The 23,508-nt window shown below is 35.5% G+C and overlaps 1 long non-coding RNA gene across 1 annotated transcript in view; it reads right to left on the bottom strand.

Moving 5' to 3' along the window:
• The window catches only part of LOC141741906 (uncharacterized), a 259,266-nt gene that overhangs the window by 234,955 nt on the left and 803 nt on the right, over positions 1-23,508 (bottom strand). The window lies entirely within an intron of this gene.

The following is a 23,508-nucleotide window of genomic DNA, read 5'->3' as shown; positions in this document are numbered from 1 at the left end:
GAGTTTTGGAATGCCATGCAGCTTTTAAATTATTAGCACTAATTAGCCAAATCAAGAAAAGATCAGGAAACACATTAGAAGTGAAGACAAGTCTACCTGTATTGCTGTGTCAAAATTACATTTCCAAACAACCAATTAGTAAAGATGACCTTTCAGCCCAATAAGCCATATGTAAAGTGGGACGGCTTCATTACAGTGGCTCCCTAATTAAAACGTAAAGGCTGCTGATCATTGCATAATTAAACAACATGTCATGTGGTTTCATCTGGCAATTGCAAGCAGCTAGGCCTAAAATCATTAACGACTAAGACGTCGTCTAAATGAGTCCAGAGACTGTAGAACTACATTCTGTCAGAGCGGAGAGCATCCTGTGGTCATTATGGAGATAATATCCTCCAAAGGGACTGTTATGTACAAAATGTTGAAGTTCTTTCTCTCAAAATGACTTTGACTTTTTTATATCCAGTTTTCTTACTAATTAGCCTAAAAGAAAAAGGCTAGCAGGGCTAATTAACTTCCAGCTACTGTAATCTAAATATGAAGCTGCAGAACCAAAGATTTTCCCTGTGGATATTCTTAAAGTTTTTCATAAGTTAAATCTCTGCTATTGAGAAATTATTTGTTAGGTAACCTTATGTCTTGATTGAGAATCCCTTACGTGGCTTCTCACTTTACAGAATGCCTGAGGAGCAAAACCATTTGCAGCAATAGTTCTCTGTGTTCCCTATACCACAGGCAGTCCATTCAGCCTTCACTGATGATGCACAGAAACACTAAGAACCAAACAGTGAATTTTTAGTACTGTGAATTTACTGCTGAATTTCGGGAGTGGTAATTGTTTTGCAAAATAATAATGTCACTCACAAGAAGAGCACATATTGTGAAAATATATACAGGTCTCCATTTATACTTTCAGAGTTTAAAAGTGTAATGGACAAAAGTAACATTAGTTCAAGTTCCTTTGAAAAGCAGAGTAGACAGGATCTTTTATAAGCAGCCAGAAACAGCATCTGTTCCACATCCCAATCAGTACTTTACAGTTCATCTTCTGCTCTCCTTGCATCTCCCATGTGTATCCTTCACACACACCTTTACTGCAATAGGGAATTCAGATGCCTTCTTTTGATCACTTTGATGCTAAAACACATTCAAGGGTTTTGCCATTTGGAAGTAAGTAACACTGGATCTAATTGAACTTGAAAGAAAACAACTCGGCAGAAAAATTAAGAAGTTTTTTATATTTGCCAGATTTGCAGATAATAACCAACTAAATGAATTTAGGGGAGAAAGAATAAAAAAAAAATAGCAACAATAAATAGCTGAAAATAGTAAGTGGATAATGATCTGAACTAAGGGTGAACGTGATAAATGCAGTGCATTTTATTTTTCAGCACACAATACCTATTTCAAGTCGTCAGCCTCTCACCAAGGCTCCGTGAATGGAAAAAGAATTCAGTTCAAGACTTCCACTTGAATTTCACTTTTGTTTCTTTCTGTTATATATACTATATGTATGTTTTTCTTGTTCCAAAACACCACAGAGACTAGTCACAAAGTAAACCACCAAGATGAACACTACAAGTGAGAGGACAACTCTGAAAAAAAACATATCTTCACAAACTTTGTAGTGGAAAACCACTTTAAGTGTTATTTCCAGCATTTTTCCTGCTCGCTCTCTCTCTCTAGCAATTCTGCAGACTTACACAGATGTGAAACTGATTCAGCTAAAATAATTCAACCAGTGTAAAGTATGTGAGAAAGACAAGAAATTGGCCAAATGTTTCTTACTGACTACCAGGCTTGTAATTCATACAAGCAATTTGACTCAAAAATGCAAACAAGAGTTATTTTCATTGTGATTAGAATCACAGATCCATAGAATCATAGAATTGGTTGGAATAGTTTGTGTTGGAAGGGACCTTTAAAGGTCATCTAAGCCAACACCCCTGCAATGGGCAGGGACATCTTCAACTAGATCAGGTTGCTCAGAGCCCTGTCCACCCTGACCTTGAATGTTTTGAGGGACACAGCATATACCACCTCTCTGGGCAACCTGGGACAGTGACTCACCACCCTCTTTGTAAAATATTTCTTCCTTATATCTAGTCTGAATCTACCCTCTTTTAGTTTAAAACCACTACTCCTTGTCCTATCACAACAAGCCCTGCTAAAAAGTTTGTCCCCATCTTTCCTTTAGGCTCCCTTTAAGTACTGGAAGGCCGCAATAAGGTCTCCCTGGAGCCTTCTCTTCTCCAGGCTGAACAACCCCAACTCTCTCAGCCTGTCCTCACAGGAGAGGTGTTCCATCCCTCTGATCGTTTTTGTGGCCCCCTTCTGGACTCCCTCCAACAGGTCCACATCTTTCCCGGTCTGAGGGCCCCAGAGCTGGATGTAGTGCTCCAGGTGGGGTCTCGCAAGAGCAAAGTAGAGGGGGAGAATCACCTCTTGATCTGCTGGCCACTGTTCTTTTGATGCAGCCCAGGATACAGTGAGCTTTCTGGGCTGCAAGTGCACATTGTCGGCTCATGTCCAGCTTTTCATCCACCAGTATCCCCAAGTCCCTTTCCGCGGGGCTTCTCTCAATCCCTTCATCCCCCAGCCTGTATTGATACCAGGGGTTGCCCCGACCCCAGTGCAGGACCCTGCACTTGGCCTTGTTGAACCTCATGAGGTTCACACAGGCCCACTTCTCAAGCCTGTCCAGGTCCCTCTGGACGGCATCCCATCCCTCAGGCATGCCCCCCAAACTGCAACCCTCAGCTTGGTGTTGTCCACCAACTTGCTACTTAAATGATGCATTTCCTCTCTGAGGTTTCTGTATGTCTTGCAGTTTCAATTTTGTTTTGCTTCTATGGCACACTGTTATGATTGTTTTGATTATTCCTCTTCATTTCCAATCTAATAATTGCAATAAACACAATGCCAAGAAATCACCCTCAGTATTTCTTCTGTTGTGTCTAACATAAGCTAAGTTTTGCTCTAGATAGATACAGAACTCTCCTCTTTGAGCTTGCTAGTGAATAGTTATCAGCTGTGTGTTATTACTCTGCAGATCTTCTCTCTCGTAGAAACACAATTCAGAAAATTATTATAGTAGAAAATCCTACTGTTTCCTCATTCAACCTCTTGTTAGCATTAACTTTTGGCCTTTTGTGTTTAACGGCTTTACTCCTTACAAAGACTAGAGGACACTTTACAATAACCCAGTTAAACAATGCTGCCAACTGAAAAATTTGCCACAAGACTTTTAAATATTCTGCTATTCCCAATGAAGTTTACATACAGTCAAATTTGCCTCTTCTGAAAGAGGAAGTTCATGAAGAAAGGTCTTACTGGATTTCTCTCCACTGAGAAACAATTACTTTCCCATGGATAAAATATAAAAGGATGACACATCTTTTTTATTTACATAAAAGACAGCACTCAATAAAAGCATATATTCATACTTGATTCAAAGAGAATATGCTTACAGTGAAATTGCCTAATTATTAATGTACTTCTACAAAATAGCTAGTGAATGCTCATAAATTCTCGTTTGCATTCATGATCCATCATCAGGTCCGGACTTTCATTTTCTATTTTAAAATAAAGTAAAAAATAATGCCCTTTTCTGAGGAGTTAAGAGTATATAGTTCAAGTAGACTATGCACCTGAGAACTCTAAACAGCAAAGTTTTTTAAAAAGCAGACCACTGCTGACTTGTTTACTAAAAAAGACAACGGTTGCTGAATAGGGTTAACCTCACCATGGGGTTTACAAAGTATTCAGAATGACAGTTACTCTTTTTCCTCTAAAAAGACATTTTATGTTTTATATTCAAATTACTGTTTTATACACACTATAAATGTGAAGTGTCAAATGAGATTTTTATAGCTGTATTGAGATCTTAATTTTAGAAATATGAAATCATAAAATAAGGTTGATGTTCTCTATAGAACACAAACACACATCTTTCACACATCCATCTTTGCACAATGAGGAATAAGCAGAAAGTTATTCTTAGCCAAATTATTTTCCCTTGTTTTGACAAGGGTGATGACTTTGCCCCTTTCTGTGCCCTATCATAAAATAGACCATAGAGATGGTCCACAAACGTGAGTAATCTGACAGGCCATCCTCCTCGCTGCTCCCGAGTTTCTCTGCTGAAATTTTTTTTCCTATGTTTTCTAATTAACAAGTAATGAAGACAATAGAGTTTCAGCAACTCCTGGAATTCCAACAGAGAGTATCAGATCTGTGCACACATTCTTTGTACAAACAGTCTTCTATACCATACAGATTTTCAGAGAAGGCTCCGAAGTAGAGAAGGGGCAGGGCATGTCACATAGCCAATCAAATGTTTTATCTCCCCTCTGTATTGTATAAAAGAACAGAAATCTGCATGCACATGATCAAGGGATGGAAAATACACATCTTTTAAGTCTTACAGTTGAATGAAGGAAGTGTGAGGTAGGAGCATAAACTTCCTCAGTCTGAGGATGGAAAGCGATGTCAGAAAATCTCCAAATCTTTAAAATAGAAGGGAAGAAGTTCAGTAAAGGCCAGGAGCGTTCATGGTTCTGAGAGAGATTTTTAAGTAAGTAGTCAATGGACAGCAGTTACAGAAAATAGCAGAGCTGCCAAATAATACCAGTATATTTATTTATTACCATATCACTGTTACCATCCCAATATTATGTCCATTACTAACCATAATACTTTTCAGATACATCTGTTACTATTTTCACTTCATGATGCTGATACGTTCATGTTGTTCCTCTTGTGAAAGATTCAAATGTTATTATCCATCATTCTTCATAAACAAATAAAATAATTCAAAGCTTCTCAAAGCAAAAGTTAAAAGGGGAAGAAAACAATAGCACTAAAGAAGAAAGAGAAGATATATCTATTGCAACAAGTACTGGGTACCATTTCTGATGAATACATTTTCACAGGATAGCAACAGAATAGGAGTGAAGGAAGGAAGAGAAAGGGGGAGAGAGAGAGAGAGAAGAATGACAGAATATATGGGGAGGAAGAGAGGAAGACAAACTGTGAGAAGTTACACGGCAATTGCCGTGGTTCCAGATAACAAATAACTGGTCTGTGAGTTCAACAAACCATCAGATGTGCTTAGTTTGTAACAGACATATCCTATTATCACTCTCAGTCTCAGAGCACAGCTAAAGTCTGACTCTTAAAAAGTCTGACTCAGTTTTGGAATTCTTTAGGTCATTCCTAGAATCAACCAAGATAGCAGCTGTTATTTAACATGGAGTTAAATTCCAGACCAATAAAATAAATTTGCATTTAATTTTAAACATTAGAGTATGATCAGACATGCTTTTCTTCTTTATATTCACTTTTTTCCACCACGATTTACACTGAATTCTTCCTCTGCTAGGAACAATCTGAATGCTGGCAACATTTCAATGAAACCCTGGCAGACAAGCCTGTCCTTTCCTTGTTCCATGCAACTACTCTCAGTTTTGAATCCACCAATCATGCCACAGCTAATTAATGTTATCCTACAAATAGATTAAATTTTTTTAATATAGACCTATTGTGAACAGAGATATCTTTTCTATATAATGTATTATTTGCTATAAACCATATGATTTCTCATGCTTATTAAATGTACTTGAATAAAGTTTTCCTTCATTCATCTGCAGCAACTAGATATGCTTGTATGTACCGTGCATACTTGACTTTGAAAGCAAATGTGTGCGATGTGTCACTGAGTATATTTCATTAAACAAACACATGCCTTTTCTCATTCTCATTAAAACTATAGCAGTTCCATTAATGAACTTTTATAAGGAAAGGTAGCAGCCCTTCTTTTCCTAACTATGATGACAGTAGTGAACCACACCACTAACAGGGCGGCGAGACTTCACCTGATACGTGAAATCACTAAGCTGACTCGGAAGGGATTGTTTCAGATGGATTTCACTCAAAGCAGGAACCAACTACTTTGTGTTCCAAAAAAAGCTCAGAACGGCAGATGTGTTTCCGTATTTTTCTTCTGAATGTCAAATGTTTGTTTTCTTGCTGTTTGTTCTTTTTCCCATAGTACACTTGGTTCCCATGGTACACTAGAAAACTGAAATTCTGGTATCCAAATAAGAATCTAAATTTTGTCTCTAATACATAGCTTTCTGGAGAGCTAAGGAAGTTAGCAGTAAAAGCTGCAAATAGTCTGTTATGTCCATTTCTTCCTCACTATCACTCTTGTACAAGCTAAGTCCACAGAACTGCTAAAACCCTAAACCAGGAAAGAACCAATGCAAAATACATACATATAATTAAAAGCAACTGCAATAGAATTTCACGTGCCCCTCAAGGGTGGAGCAACCATAAAGGTTCTGCATTTATATCTCCCCTATTTATATCTTTTCAGTCGGATTCCTAATAGCAGTCTGCATTTGTTGACTTTTCAGAAGGATTAGTAAACAAAGTGTACCAACATGATGGCTCCAGGCAGTACCACTTTATGGGACTTTACATTAGCAGGGTAGAGTCATGAGGGATAAGAAGAAAAACTCTGAACTTTCAAAGAATGGCCAAATCATTATCTCTTATGGTGAAGGTTCAGACTCCCATAAGAAACTACCTGTTTCAGAATCTAAACCTTCACAAAGGCAGAGAAATCTACATGAAATCTTTCCATTACCGGGAAACTGTTAGCACTGGCAACGTTGCAAAATGTAAACAATAAATTACAGTACATAATTTCTCTATAAAACTAAGAATTCTTAAAGCATATTGAATATAAAAAACAGAGCCAGAAGGTAAACTTTCAAGAAATTTAGCAATAGCAATTCAAGCTTGTTCTGAAAAAGCTATATGTGCTGCAGGGCTGATAGCATATTTTCTTCTATCTACAGTCATTCTTTCTAAAAGGTCAGAGTTATTGGTCCAGAATCTGTTCTCAGTTAGACAAACTCATTGCTGTCCAAGCACAAGATACAGCAACCAAAGAAGATTTCCTTTATACCTAGATTCCAGACAACGTATTTAGGGTAAATATCCTAAGTACTCTGCATCTTTCCATCAACCTTTCTCAAACATTATCACAAAAAACAAATCTTATTATATGCAGTACATAAGAAAATAATTGACTGTTAGATGGTTAAGTAAATGGGCACTTCACAACATTGCAATATATTCATAAGAATTATTTTTCTGAAATCAGTCAAAAAGAATGCACAGCTACCAACTCTTGTGACATCACAGATGATATAGAGATGCTGATTCTGTGGATTTTGGTTAAGGAATAACAAGAATGAAAAATTAAAATTCTTTCTGCAGCATACCTAGCAGCCAATATCACAAAGTTGAAAGTTTTTAAGTAGATGGCAGCAGAAGATTTTGGCATAAAATATCTGCAACAAAAGGAATGTGAGTGGGGATAGTTGTTCATCCTGACATGTAATTCTTTGCCACCTCAATCATATATTGAATACTGGCTGAAAATATAAAAGATATGCACTTAATTGCAACCCATTAAAATATGAAACATTATGTTCACACAAAACTTCCAGCATTTCAACACATGAAAATATCAAGATAATTCTAATGAACATGCAGATTTTATACTACTGTAATCCCATTGGTTTTATGGGTTTGTAATTTTTTGCACAGCAAAAGTTGTAGTAAAAACATTTACTGACAACACTAGGGAGAGAGGACAAAGAAAATCCTGAAATTTACTATGTACAATGAATACCCTTTGCCCCTGAAAAGTACTCTTCATCATAGCATTTTCCGACCACTCCTACTAATGTAATGTCCTATTAGTTCCTTTTGGTATTCAGATTAGCTATTCAGAAGAGTGTTGTACTGACACTGTCAGATGCCTAAATGATGATTTCAGATCACTTTGGCAACAGTATTTACTAAAAAAAATAATTGCACCATTTCAGGGAATCAAATAAAACAGAATTTGGTTCTGTGTCATACCCCTTTATGGACAGAGTGTCCCAAAGCACTTTGTAACACGGTATCTTACTGACATCACAGCAAGTACAGGGAAATGTGGCAGCCAGAATGCTCTCAGCAAAACTCAGATGTATTCACAGGCAATAGAAATTTTTCTATTGAAAAGACTTGTTGGCCAGGAACCCGGGGTTTATTTCTGTTCTTTTTCACAAGAAAGACCCGAGACAAATTTTGCTTCAACAAGATAAGGATCCTCTTAAATTCTTCACATCAGATGCGTTAACTGGTTTCAGTTAGAAGACACATTATTTCACACCACCAAACAGAACATTGCAAATGGAAGTCTGAACAAAATTGTAATGAAAATAGTACTAAAATACAGGGATTCTGAAGAAAAAGTGTAACCTACACTGTTTTGCTGATACCATTATGTCTTCTGGAGTCTGAAAAAAACCACATAACCCTGCTGATGTTATTATAGGTGATAAAATTCCCAGTGCAGACTCAATTTAATTTACATCAGTCAGTAAAATGAGAAATGTGTGCTGACCAATATATTTATGTATATATACATATAGATACATTGCTAACATATGATACATCACAGTTATTATACGGGAAACACTGGAATGTACCTGGCAGAAGTGAAATAACAGAATTGCCCCTTACTGTCACACTGGAATCATTCATTCAAACTCTTGCACAGTTCTTGGGGAGACAAATATAGCCATAGATTTTTGGAAGGGGGAATGTTTTAGCTATGGTCACATATTTATCTTCCCTGTAAATATCAAGATCCACAAAGTTTTAGCCTCAGAGATGTGTACATAGCTGCCACTTCCTGTGGAATTAGGATCACGTGCCTGTTTTACCTAGCCCACAGAAGCAATTATTTCCAAGGCCAGTTTCACTCCTCCAGCTCACATTCCCCCTGTCTTCCACTCCCATTCCATTCACAGATCACTCAAATCGCTGTTTTTATTTCATCTGAAGTACTGCTCTTTATTGTCTGATCTTGCAGCAAGTTGGTTTTATTTGCGATTGGAGATGTTTTCATTGCCAGCTCCAGCCAGGTGCTTGAACATAGAGACATTACTTTTGTAGCACAGGATGGACAACTTAGAGAATGACCATGGTTTAACATTGTAATCTCTATGTAAAACATCCAATTCTAGCATATAATGAAACTAACATCACTTACTGCAGTGCATTCACTAAGGGTCACAAACAGTACTCTGAGATCTAACGGGAGCCTTCTGTTATGCCAGTACTGTCCAAATCATTATTTGGTTTTTTTGCTAGTACCATGTATCTTCACTTCAGTCCTGCATCTAACTTAATTACTTGGCTTCCCCCAGGGCTGCAAACTGAGGCAGCTTCAAAATGAGGGTGGTTTATATTAAATATATTTTAATTACTGTCTTCTGCATCCACGAGAGTAAAGGTGGTTCTGTTAATCAAGGGGAATGAATTTTCCTTCATTCAGATCAGTAATACCTGTTCATATATTTTTAAACAAAATATATAACTGCTTTCTTTAAAATGGTGAACATCCATGGAAACTAGGAATCACAGTTCTGTAAACACAAGTTGCACCCAGGTTTTCAACTCCCTCCTGGCTGGCTGCATTATTATTACAAAATAAGAGCTATTAATTCAATCTGATCTGCAGAAATTCAAGCTTCTGTGCATAAAAATATAGTTAAAAGCTGACAAAGGGCACTGTACATATTCTGTCAAGTTTTACTTTCAAACTTATTTTCACATTTATTTAAATTCTTCAGTGTACCTAAAGACATACCTATGACTTATTTGATTCCGAATGAAGAACGAGAACAATATCCCATCCTTTAGCTGAAGGAAACCTGTCAAGCTTGAGTTCAAATTCATCCCAGCTATCTCAACACGTAAAATAATTCCTAAATATCAAGTTTTTGCAGCTAAAAACCAAATCAAATGGACCTTCATAATGTCATGAAGGTACAGAAGAATGAGTACAAGAATCTGTGAAGTCCAGAACCCTTTAAATAGTGCTGTTCGCTATAATGCATGACAACACCAGAGATTATTGAGAGTGTGATTCAACTGGTCACTCTTCAAACATGCTGGACTAGAGAAGACCAAAGCAGATTTTGCTGTGCTCAATTTAGTATTCAGTGTAAAGCAATTAGTAGTTTAACTGAACTTTCAAACTTCCTTTTTTTAGAAATGGAAAAATATTGTTTTGAAGGAAGACAATTGCTTAATTATTTGTGGGATTTTTTTAAACAAATACCTGCACTCATTGCACCTCTCAATACTGCTATGCAGCATTAGCACTATGTTTCTACCCCTATGTTTATGTTGGACTTAGGCCTGACCTTGAGGGAATTACAGGTCACACAGCACTGTCACTCAGAAATTGCTACCCCTAAGTAATACATTTTTTAAAAAAATAAAAGAGAGAAAACTGACTAATCCAAGGTTAAAAGTGTCAACCAAAAGGGAAAGAAGGTAGAGGAAGGACCAGTGGAGATGATTACTTAAAAATTAAAAGTAGTGTCTCCCCAGAGATGTTGAAAGTAGGAAGGACAGCATCATTTCACTTCTGTACATTTTAAAATAAAACAATCCTCCTGTAGGCATATTTTGGGAACACTCCAACCCTCCATTGGCTAAAAAAGCTACTGTGCAGCTAATGGGTAAAATACTTAGGAAGTCTAAAACAATTCTGAAAATGATCACATACAGAGCTTAAATCACCTGGACTTTTTTTTATATACTTTAGCCAAATCTAAACTTCATTTTCTCCAACCCTGTATGACAACTACCTGGGGCATTTGAGGCTTGTATATTAACTATCTAAATAGTTTTGTTATTTCGGGATTAGATTAACTCATTTTTCCACAGTCAGTTGGGTGATTTTGATTTTCTTTTTTTTAAATAAGGCCTCAGCATTAAAATAAATACATTAAAAGCAGTAGGGAAAGACAGAAAATTCTTCTCAAACTATTCAGGTCATGGTCACTTTATGGAGCTTTCTGATTATATAACTCCATCTCTTTTGGTATACTAGAATTACTGTGGAAAAAAAGTATCAGGCCCAAAATATCCTACACCTTCTGACAATCAGCATTAGGACACTTAGAATATGATTCAAAGCCCGCTGAAATCAATGGCAGTCTTCAAGTTGTAACGGTTGTCTTGATGCTTGCTACTCAGTTACTCATCCAATACAAACAAATTGAAGTGCAAAAGACAAACTTTGCAATCTTTATTTAGGAAGGTGCTGCCTGTACACTTATGCTATTTTCCAAGCCACCTTCCACCATGTTCACCAAACATTTAATTTGAAGGATCATATATACAGCTGATTCTTTCAGTTTTGAGCAAGCTGACTGCGACAAAAAGTCTTGCAGAAGTGTACGTATGCAGACTGGAAACTCTTCAGACAGCACTGAGACAAGATTAAACTTTGACATTTCAAATATTGGTACTAAAAATGTGTACTGAATTCAGTGGCTAATTGGATTACATGTTTACTGACCACATTTAAACTACAATCCTAACTATGCAGTTACCCTAGATATCAGAAAGTTACCTAAAGTAAATACACAAACTACAGTGCTCCTGTTCTAATAATATGGTTAGAGGTCTCTGCACAGCACTTAGTAATAAAGAACTTTCTCTTACAGAAAATAGCTGCTGAACAATGACATCTGCTGATACTGCAGCCTGTTATACATCTTATTAAAACCCCACTATTTCTCCCACTTTCATATACCCATAGTATCCTGCAAAGTAACTTCAGTGCATCTAAGAAAGGGTAAAACCTTCGGGTTAATAATTCATTCTGAATAGTCTACATTTTCATGCAGTGTGTATCTGGGCAATACTATGCTTAGTATAAATTCAAAATGTCAGCTTAAAAAAAAAAAAAAGGAAGCATTTCTGCCTTTGTTTTAAGTATGAACCCTGGAATAATTTATTCATGGTACCACAATAAACTGTCAGCTATCTTGACAACTAAAAATGAAGTGTACTGCACTCCTTGGAAATTCCCAGAAATATTTTTTTGTGTTATAAAAAGAACAGAGACAAAAGACAATGCATTGAAACCCACAGCCAGACTCCACACGCACAGAAACTTCATTCAGATGCCACTGCATTAGGATCTGTAGAGCCCTTAAGTCATAACAACCTATCAGAAAAAATCACCTGAAGTGATCTTAGCATATCTAAAAATGTTCAACTGTCCTTTTGAAGCAGTAATTCAAGGATTTAAACTCAGAAAAAAATCTTGATGGAAAATACAATGAAAAAAGCATGTTAGTGGAAGAGAAACTGCCTTAATTGGGTAGTTAAGAGTATTTGATAGGATTATAAAAAGGCAAAACTGTCAGAATGCAATTCTTCTGCTGGCCACTGGCCAAAGCAGTGCAGATTTTATAGGAGAGAATAAACCAGCACGATTAGCACAGTGTCTCCCACACAAGATAATTTCAAAACAGTTTTCAGCATTTCACTTCTATTTGCATGAGAGGCAACTTTCACTCACTTTATAGTTTCCCACTGAATTTCTTCATCATTTCAGTCTTTCCCTATATAAGGGAATAGGCCCCAATGAAAAGCCACTGATAGCCAGCAGCACCAACACATTTTTCTAGTGTGGACAAGCAAATATAATTGCACCAGAAGAATTTATTCTTGTTTGAACCATTCCAGTCATGCAAAGTATCTGTACCAGAAGTTGCATGAGTTCAGGTGCACCAATGACTCGGCTGCAGTTGGAGCAAACGTCCACCACAGAAAAGCTTTGGAATGATCAGAGGTAATGGGTCAGCAGCAGCTCCCTGCTGTAAGACTTTTATTCATCTTCAGCTACCAAAGCGCTTCTCTTCTCCACATGAGCCACAACTTTCTTTTTCTCCAAACTTTAACCAGCAATTTTTAAAGGCTAACCATTCTTCTGACCTAAAAAAGCCTGCTGTAAGTAAGGAGAAACTCATCGGGAAGGGAAGATAGAATGAAAATCCCAATACCTGCCCAGCACTGCCAAGACTGGTTTTATTTTCAAAAAGAAAAAAACTTACATTACTTGATATAAACCATTCAAAGCTGTCAGAATTACTATTCACCCAGTGGAAAAAGGATGTTTCCACTTAGTAAAATGAAGAGTCTCATTAAATACTTTTATGTCTGCTGCCTCTGACAAGTAAGGAAGCTTCTCCCCCCACCCCTGGCCCCCAGAGGTGACAAACTTATTTCTAAGTATTCTGTGATTACAACTTCTATATCAAAAGGGCACAAAGGAACACATGAGAAAAATTAGGTTGTATATTCACACATCAGGGCTCACAGCTATATTTCACTTGACCTTAGCCCTTAAATGGCTATGAATAGTTTGCTAATTTGTTGGTTTATATTTATATACTTAAATTTTATTTATATTATGTATGCATGTATTGTACATGTATACGTCTTATCCACAGCAGACATCACATATCATGCAGACAGTTTGCTCATTGTTCTCTCAACTTTTTTCATTTGATTAAAGAAAAAAATATTTTAATTAAGAAAGAGACTTCAGAGCTATATTTTTAATAGTACCTGCCATTTGTTACAATCCAACACATTCTGAGAAAGGACGTGAGGGATGAAAGCCCAGGAAACCAGCAATGGATATGTATGATTAACATCTTCAGATCAGTATTCCTCTTCCCATTCCCTTCCCTCTTACTACCAATTTCTCAATCAACATGGGAAAGATACATTGACAGCAAAAGAAGTAGCAACTATGTTATAGCAGTATTTCTGTTGGGTCCACAGGGACAACTTCTTTCAAGCAGATGAAATACATGGCATTCCTGTATTTCTCTTGATCCTTGTAGTCAAGGCAGCACTTCTTTAGTAGAAGGAGGTATCCAAGACAGATGTTTCAGAAGAAATATTATCTGTCTTGTGAAGAGTCCCAGGACTTTGTCATGTATTTTTTTATCATAACCACACATTAAATATTAATACCTGCAAATACGACGGACAAAAAAAGCGTCTTCACTTATCCTGAGGATGGTTGCAAAGTAGGAACCATGGCATTTTGCAGTATATACCTCTCATCTGAACGACTTCCCATGGTAGACTAATGCTTTTAAGCAACATATAGTATCCTTGGATTTTGTGTACCTTATTGGAGAATTTCAGTTTCCAGATTGCGATTTCCAAACACAACAGTTCTGATAACATTATCAGATATCCAGAATTCTGGGGAAAATAGCTGCTGCACAAAACCGGATCATCTCTTTATTGTATGTTCATGAGTCAAATACACATGCTCATGGCACACAGAAACATTTCTATCTTTTCAAATTTCAGATTTTCATAGCTATTCTAACAACTGATCAATATGCAAAGTAACAGTTTATTATCATTAGCCGAAGAATTTGCCTTTGGTCCAAGTGGAAGTTACCACACTTTGACGCTCCAACACTGTGAGGACGATTACCATTCTTAGGATTTGGTATCTATTACAAACATTTAATTTGATATGGCGTATTACAGTATGAATAATAGCTTAGTACAATATATTTTCTTGGTTCACCAACAACCAGCACACCCTTCAATCTTCACACAGCTCTTCTGTTCTGAAATACAGCAACCCAGCCTATTAAAAAATAAATTAATCTTTTTAAATGTCACATGTGTGACATTAAAAAAAAAGAGTACTTCCTTTCTTTCCTTTTTCCATAAGTATGAGTAGAATAATTTCTTCCTCCTTAACTCACATTTAAGCACATTCTACTCAGCATAGCTGTAGTGTATGAAACTAGCATAAATGATGGTATCTTCAATTCTTATATCTTCATTATCTAAAATAATTCAAACAAAGGAAATTACAAAGTATATCTATGCAGCACAGGCTGCAGAAAGATTTTCAAAATTATCCTTCTAAGACTGTAAGGAATTTAATTATTCTGATAGTCCTTCATTGTCTATTGTGAGTCATGACAGACAGCTAGTACTGTTGGATTCATAATATTCTACCCATCTCTTGCTATAACTAGCCAGCAAGGGCTACACTAATCCACTAACTGCTTTTTTGTTGTGAACAATCTCAGCCAAAAGACAACTTCTAGTAAACGAACTAGTGGAGATTCTACCAGCACAAATTACAGATACTGGCAACCTCTTTAGTTGTTAAACAATTACTCTAAAATTAGAAGCAGGACTGAAACTACCATCAAGTAGCCCTTAGTGTTATGAAGACCAAATATAGTGATCATGGGCGGCCATGCAAATTATGTAATTACACATATATTTTCTACATAAGCTTTCTCGTGAAGGGCCTATAAATGGTTTGAGTTCCTACAGCTGCGTGACTTCACTTTTTTTTTTTCCTCCCAAAACATTACATCTAGACTGAAAAATGCATTTTAGAATCTTACCAAATGTTAGTACTCTTCCAAAATAGCATTACATAATTTTTACTTCTATTCAAGTTTTTCTGACTTTTAACTTGCTCATACTTCATAAATATTGACAAAAAATTTTATGTGATTATTGCTATAATAAAAATAGGTCCCAATATCAAAACATAACAATGCCTGAGATGGGGGAGAGAGAGATTCAATGTTCTAGTCTTACTGAGGGTCATGAGCCTGAATCATTCTACCTGAATAATCCTACCCTGAAACCAAAATGTACTTTCTGAAATCAGCATATACCTCAGAGCCCACACCCCACCCAAACATATTTGATTAATCAGCACTTCCTCACCACAGAGAAAAAGACGAAGTACTCATAGTATACACAATTACAGTATATTCTTTTTCTTGCTCAGAGAGCATGGAGAGTAATAAAATTGCTATAAAATTGTTCTTCAATTACAAACCAAAAAGCAACATAAACATTTAATGCAAATTAAAAAACAGTGCTGTAAAGTAACAAACTTAAAATAAAACTGTTTCACTTACTAAAAATAATGAGGTTTTTATAAATAATATACATATATGTTCTAAGTTTATATAGTTATAAGTAAACATATAAGTATATATAAGCTATAAGTGAATGTCAGTGGCTACAAAAACAATTTATTTACATGCTGCTAGTTGTTTAATCACCTTTAAATTGTCTTTAAAATTTAATTTTAAAATGCTTTCCCAATCACAGTTACTTAGCAAATAAATACTATGAATATGAATACCTTGCTTACTTTGTTTCCAGGTTTTATAAAGTTTCTATGTATTTAGACATTCCAGGATTTATATTTACTGGTTTGAATTCTATGTGAAAGACCGAGCATTCTACGAATTGTAAAAATTGACTAAAATATCAAACAAACAAAAAATGTTTGTACTGTTTAAAAGACATAATCAGAGGGTAAAGTACTACGCGCACACAATAAGTAAATTACATTTATGTTTTGCATGTAAAGATCACTGATATCAAGTGCTCACTTGTCTCAATTTATCTTAAGCAGAAGTGAGGGTAATGGCACTTACAGGAGTCTAGAAATGATAAATTAGATCTTATTGTATGAAGTCAAAGGTTAAACTTATTATTGCTCACCATAGGCCAACCTCAACCCCAGGATTAATGCCATAAACAAAAAAGAAAATTCAGTTTGCACACATAATGCACTGGGATAACGTCTCTGAAGAATTACAAAAGTGAAACGATGCCCCCTACTGCTTCCAGAAAATGTTTCTATATAAAAAGGGTCTTTTGGTTCAAAGGGAAATTATCATGTAAAACCAATGAACATGTATTTTCAAACTAACCGGTGCTCATTAGCACGACATATGCCAAGGACAATTTATTTCTTCTCTGGCTTTTAATTAAAATATATGAGGGGCATTGCCTTGTAGAGGAAACTCTCAAGAACATAAACAGCTAGAGTGAAAATATAATCTAAGTTTCTCAGAAGTTATGTATTTGGGTAAAGAAAGTACAAAGATTTAATTCAATATTTTTCTTGATGTATTTATGAATACATCAAATTTCAAATAATAACTGTTATATAGTAATGATATTTTTAAAATAGCAAAGTTGATAGGATTGATTTTGCTGTCAGCTAGCAGGTTGACACAATTCATTAACAGCTAACAGAGATCATACAATGCCTTTGAGTTGTTGGAGACCACAGTTCAATTCCCAACTCAGTTGTTTAGGTTTTGGTATCACAGCTACTGTTGTAATGAATTTCTTGCTGGGCAGGTAAAGCAACAGGGTTATAGTTTGAAATAGTTTTCAGGGAAAGAGAGCGCTCAAATACAGAAGAGCCATTACCAAAGTCTCTTTTATTTGTTCTGCTTTTAAGCCACATAGACTACACGATACCAGTACTGTTAACTCCTGATTTCCACCAGTGTAAGTGAAAAATAACCCCCAAATCCTTAAAGGTATTTGGACAGATTGAACTTCTCTAGTTCAAAGTAAAGTAGTTACATAAATATATATTTGGTACATTATTCCCTTTGATAATCGTCAGCACCCTTGAGACAATTGTTAAAAATATCAATCTTAAAATTGTTATCACCTAACTTTGTTCAAGGTTTGCAGAGTGAAATGGATACAGTTTACAAGTGTTTATGGCACAAAAATAAACAAAACTAAATCAGTAAGCAAAGTTAATGAGCTGACATCAATAGGCATAATTTTTTGTTACAAGGTCTTATTCTATCACAAATCCTACCACTGATTTGTGTTCTGATGTTATTTAGACAATACTACTATGACCTTACACTGGTCATTTTCAACTCAAAGCACAATGAAGCACTGATACAAGAGGACCAGATTTTATCTGATTCTTACGCAGATGTTCCCGCAGTGAGAAACCAAAAAACTTTTTCATTCATTGTCAAAGCAAAAGGAATTGAAATTGCAGCACCTGTATTTTGGAAAACACTTGGATAGAACAATTTCTTGTAATTTACAGGAAATTTACAAGTCATCAGAAAAAAAAATCATGATGGTTTACCCTTTGAAAATTAATCAGACTGAAGACTGGCTAGACTGAAGGTTTAGCAAAATACAAATTCTATTCAGACTTGAAAGATTGTATGTTTTACACATACATGTTTCTTCAAGTGCATATTTTCTTATCAAGATCAGAAATCAGAATTTGTCCCAGCTTAATTATTTTTTCTGTTGATGGTTTCCAGCAAACAGTTTCTGGCAAACAGTTTGGCCCTCATAGTGCTAGCCGAATAACACTAGTTTAAGAGATTGCAATGTAACTATCCTCTTCCAATTCTCACCTAATATATATCGCTATGGGTTAAGTGGACTTAGAAGTATATACAGATTTAAATAAATATAAAATGGTTTAAGTCATAGGAGACTATTTTAAACCATCAAGAGTAGATATTGACCAGGCAGGGAATTCTAATAATTATATTTTATTTCCTTGGCAAAATTGCATTTAACTGTGCTCAATTACAGCTCAAATGCAACTGAAGATAGCCCTGACTTGTATGTATTTCTACATGTATGATAAAAGCGTGTTGCTTTAGGATTTAATAGTCTGGAGATAACTGGAGACTGACAGGACATCAGTATGAAAAAGTGGATAACATGACTGACAGAAGTTTCAAAAATTTCATCTGTCATATAAAGCAAATTACCTCCAAGTTATTTTTCCTAGATTTTGATGTAGGTGTCTTCATCATAAAACAGAACTTAGAACTGATTTCTATTACTTCTAGTGGAATAGGTTGAAATGGGATGGTATCGTCCTGAAAATCTTTTATTGTTTTTCTACCACTGTGAAAGCAAGCACGTAAAAGAAGGCATCCCATTTGTCTAAATATGCTTTCTAAATGTTAAAGGGTTAAAGCAATTTCCCGAGGTCTCTGTCTAGAAAAAGCCCTCCATTGATATTTAACTGAACTGCCTTTGCTCTGAGGCATGCAGTAAAATACACGGGAATCAAATGTAAATGCATCATTGTCCTTTATGTAAAGAAAGTCAGCTTAATTTGGTTTTTTTCACCACGATTACAAAAGCCTAGCATGCCTAGTTGCTGTAAGTAAAATTTAATGGAAATTGGTGGAAATATTCTGATTTGTAACACCTGATGAGTAACCCCACTGACTTCAGTACGATTATGTTAGATCCTATTCTCACAGAAAGTCTGTGAGCCTGATTTTTGACTGCAGTGTTTTCATATAGATCACTCAAGAGAGGATCAGTTACAATGTAAATATATCAGAAACATTTTCACACACTTCAACCCAGCAGAAGTCATTGCATGGAGTGAAATGTACTGAAAATCTGGCCCAGCCTACTGTCCATACATAGAAGTTTAAAAAGCATGGTATATTCAGAGGGAAAAAAATACTCTTATTTAACTGGAGAAAAAAAATTGTTCCATACAAGAAAATGTAAGCCAAACATCACAATTCTTTTTTAGACATTAAAATAAAATTAACATTTAGGACCAGATTCTAGAAAACCTTACTAAAGTAAAGCAGCACCCGTGCAAAAGCCCAGCCAGTAGGAATAACTTTATTCACTTGAAGACTATATTGTATAGCCAGACAGGTACTTCTTTTTACACCTGTAATGTTAACTTAAGATCTAATATTCTTCTATGACAATTCATTCAATTAATTTTCCTCTCTTGTTCGTTGTTACAACTTGGCTTTTGGTATTCAGTTTAACTAGGACTATTACAATTTTATCTGTTCCTGTACATCTGATTGTCCATATCGATTACTTATGTACCCAAAACACTATCCCATTTCACTGCTCTTCACTCATTCAGATGAAAAGCATTTAGTCAGTTTAGCGGTCTCACTGAAGTCAAGGGCATCATACATGAAGATGAATAATGCTAATTTCTATTGGTCTTAACCTTATAACAGTTGGATTTTGTGTAAGCTATCTGCAAACTGGTATCATTCAGACATGAAAGATTTTACACCTATTCTCATCCTGCTTTGCACAAATATAGATAGGAAAACAAAAAGCAAATCACCTACAGTTAGGCTTACTACATGCTGTATCTCTTAAAAGGATTAAAAAGCCATTTTAAACACATCTTTCAAGCTTATCGCACCCCTTGTACCTTTCAACTATTGCTGCCACTTTCCACCAACGCTTTTACACTGTACTAAACCTCCCAGAACAAACAGAAATTAGTTGTAAGGTTCTATTCTATCAGCAGTCAGCAACCAAACAGGTACAGTACATACAAGAACATTGTAACTAGAGCTAGTGCTTTACAAAAAGGATTTAAATTCCCGTAGTCAGACTAGGAGCAAAATATTTGTTTATGAAAATTCAAAAAAAAAAAAAAAGGACGGTCGACTGCAAAAGTCATAAAACCTTAATGGCGCTCAAGAATCTAAGTTTACCTTTTGATAAACTATAAAAAAATTACTTGAAAGAGCTTTATAAAATCCCTAGTTACAAGATTAGCAAGACTACTACTTTAATTTTTGCAGTTGCAGAAAATTTGATGAAGTACACCAACTTTAAACTAACTTACAGAGTGGTAATTGAGCATGGTACACTTTTTCCAGCATTTCAGCTGAAGCTGGGCTATGTATTCCTCAGAGACAGCTGCCTGATGGTGACACCCCCTCAAATACCACTTGTCATTTCTGCAAGTAATTCAGTAATATTCAATCCCCTCTCACAATAAAGATTACACTCTTATGTTATCATTTGTTTTGTCAGTCATTCAAGTGAAGCTACAATGTTTAAATACACAGCAGGCACACAGTGTGGAACCTTTGAAGTGACTGGTAATAATACAGCTAAATATTTACATTTTAAAAAACCACAAAACTGTCTTCTGGAATGTTTCCCAGGCTAAATAACAGTCTTTGCCAATACACCTGCAGCTTTTTGTAACTAATTAAGAAATTTGAGCAAACACACTCAAAAAGCCTCAAAAACCAAATGCAGACTCCATTACATAAAGAGAAAAATATTACCCACTCTCAACAACTGATGCATGTATAATTGCGATGCTTTTGTCTTTTCTTCCTTTTATAATGATTCAATTATTTACAACAGGTTCTTTTGAAAGGAATTTGGAATAAAGAAAAGTAATTAATTCTAAAATTAAGGGACAGAATAAGTTTCACTAATAGCAACTACTAGTTATAGAATCCATACCTTGGATTATTTTCAAAAAGCTTGCCTCTTGATACTAAAGAAATAAAACCAAAACTTTGATCTATAAATTCATTAAGATGTCACCATTGCAATAAGGTCTCCAAATGGGAAACCTTCTTAATCACAAGTGTTACCAGGGCTTCAAGCATATATAAATGTCTGTCACTGCATACCTCGAGACTTGAATAAGATCTAGAAGTTTTCTTTATAAAGCATCATGAAGTCATTTTATTTCAAACCATTTGGGGCTTTTTTGCTCTGTAGTTCTGTAAACAAAAGAATTTTAATTAAAACGTATACCAAAATCTCCTAATGAGAGCTTGACACAATCAGAGCCAGTCTTAAGTTTTAGGATTATATTACACACAAAAATTTGAGAGCTGTAGCCAAGGCTTCTTTTCCCTTCTGAAATATACAGAAATTGAGGTATCACTTTCAGAAAAAATATGCTACTAGTTGTGTTATGACTACAAATTAAAGTTTCTTCTATTAAAATTCATGCAGGATACTTCCTATACTCTAGCATTTTAGGTCCCCATCCTGCAAACAATCGAACATATATTTAAATTTATGCATGTGAATAACCCCACTGAAGACCATAATACTAATAATGAGGATCAGAGCACTATCTGTAAAGTGCATCATCATAGACTGCATAGCTCATTTAACCAATGCAGATCTGAAAGACAATTTTAAAATTCAGTTTCCATGTTGTTTCAACTAGCACAGCTCCTATTTCAAGTATGCAACTCAAGTCCAAACATTTCAGGAAGGTCCAGTTTCATAAAATCATTTATGCAACCAATTTCCAATTGCAGAAATTTTAATAAAAAGAAGTTGCACACGTCAGCTGAAGCAAGCTATTTTAAAACATCAAAGAAAAGGAAAAAAAACTATTTACACATTCCAGTATTTCTCCAACAATAAAACAAATAATGAACTTGGCAACAACTCACTTACATTCATATCCCACTGTAAAATATCCCACCAATGTTCCAAGTAGAAATGCATGACCAGGCATTGGGTGTAATCAATTTCTTTGACTGTTACCAGCTAAACTTTGCACTTTCCCTTCCCTAAAATAAGCCTACAAAATGCAACCAAAGATTCGGGAAACTGAAATTTCCCTCCAACTAAACAGGGCCTATCACTATGGATATTTTACTGTGAAAAGCCTGTCTTTCTTCCTTGACAAATCCTCTTTGTAAGCAGCCTATTATAAAAAGTAAGAGAATTTCTAGTGTCCTCAATCTAGCTTACACTTGGTTTTCATACACCTGAACGTGTACTTGTGACAAGAGGCTTGCAATTTCTCCCAAGTATGGGGAAGATTAAGTTTGGGCTGCAGTTTCAAATCACCACTAAAAAAAAAAAATTATTAAAAAAATTACTATAATCTAAATACATTTTCTAGTCTGAGTCACATCAATGCAGAGAAAAAGTTCCAACTTGTTTTAATAATTAACCCATGTTGCTAAACTTAAGTAAACCTCTTCAGTAGCATTCGTCTTTACCACTTCAAAATGGGTTTAAGTTCGTCTTGAATGTTACTACCTAACCTGAGCAGACTGGGCCGCAGCCTTACAGAACCACTCACATTCACAGGACCTCCCTGAGACCATTATAATGCTGGAAATGACCTCTGAATGGAGACTTATAGAGAATGCATACAGAATTATACAGATTACAATAAATTCAGCACTGAGACCAAGTTTTATAACATACAGTATGTCAAAACAGACCAGAAGAAAATATACACAGTACCAAGCATTATCCACTTTATTTAGAAACCAGTAAGCTTTCAGTTATCCTGAGATATTCCAAAAGGCTGTGTTGACATGGTAGATAGAAATAAAAGCATTTTCTTTCAGCTTTCTTATGATACTTTGTACCCCATAATGCCAGTAATTTCATTTTTAATATAAAGTTTCTTGCTTACAATTTCAGTTGTAATTAATAATTACCATAATGCAACAATGACTGCAGTGACTACATTTTAACAGTTGATGGCACCAATCACCTCAAGAAATTGCCTAGCTAAATGTTAGATTACAATCTAATATGTGAATGTTATAGAAGAATTTGATGGGAAAGCAAAACACAAATGTCTAAACCACAAAACCAGAAAAATTTTTTCTTCAGGGAAGTACAGCATCTTTCTCAAATATAACACATCATCAAAACCCTATCCTGTTTAGAATGTGTGTATGTGTGTAAACGCAGTGTGTGTGTGTACACAGATGTAAATTTTTCCATTTTACCATGCCACAGACAAAAATTATATTGGAATCAAAGACATAACACTTCAAATTCAGACAGGAAAACATATATAGCTATACCTGGCATTTAGGGTGATTTTCCAACGTGCTAAGAACTGCAACCTCGTTTGGTTAAAAAGTTTCTATCAGGGATACAAGTGCCTTTATCAAAATGATATTTTATCTTTTTATACTAATCCTTTCCTGGTGTAACATATAAGTAGTT

Source organism: Larus michahellis, chromosome 4, assembly GCF_964199755.1.
Source record: "Larus michahellis chromosome 4, bLarMic1.1, whole genome shotgun sequence".
NCBI classification, from domain to species: Eukaryota; Metazoa; Chordata; class Aves; order Charadriiformes; family Laridae; genus Larus; species Larus michahellis.
This window is presented reverse-complemented; position numbering and strand designations above follow the sequence as displayed.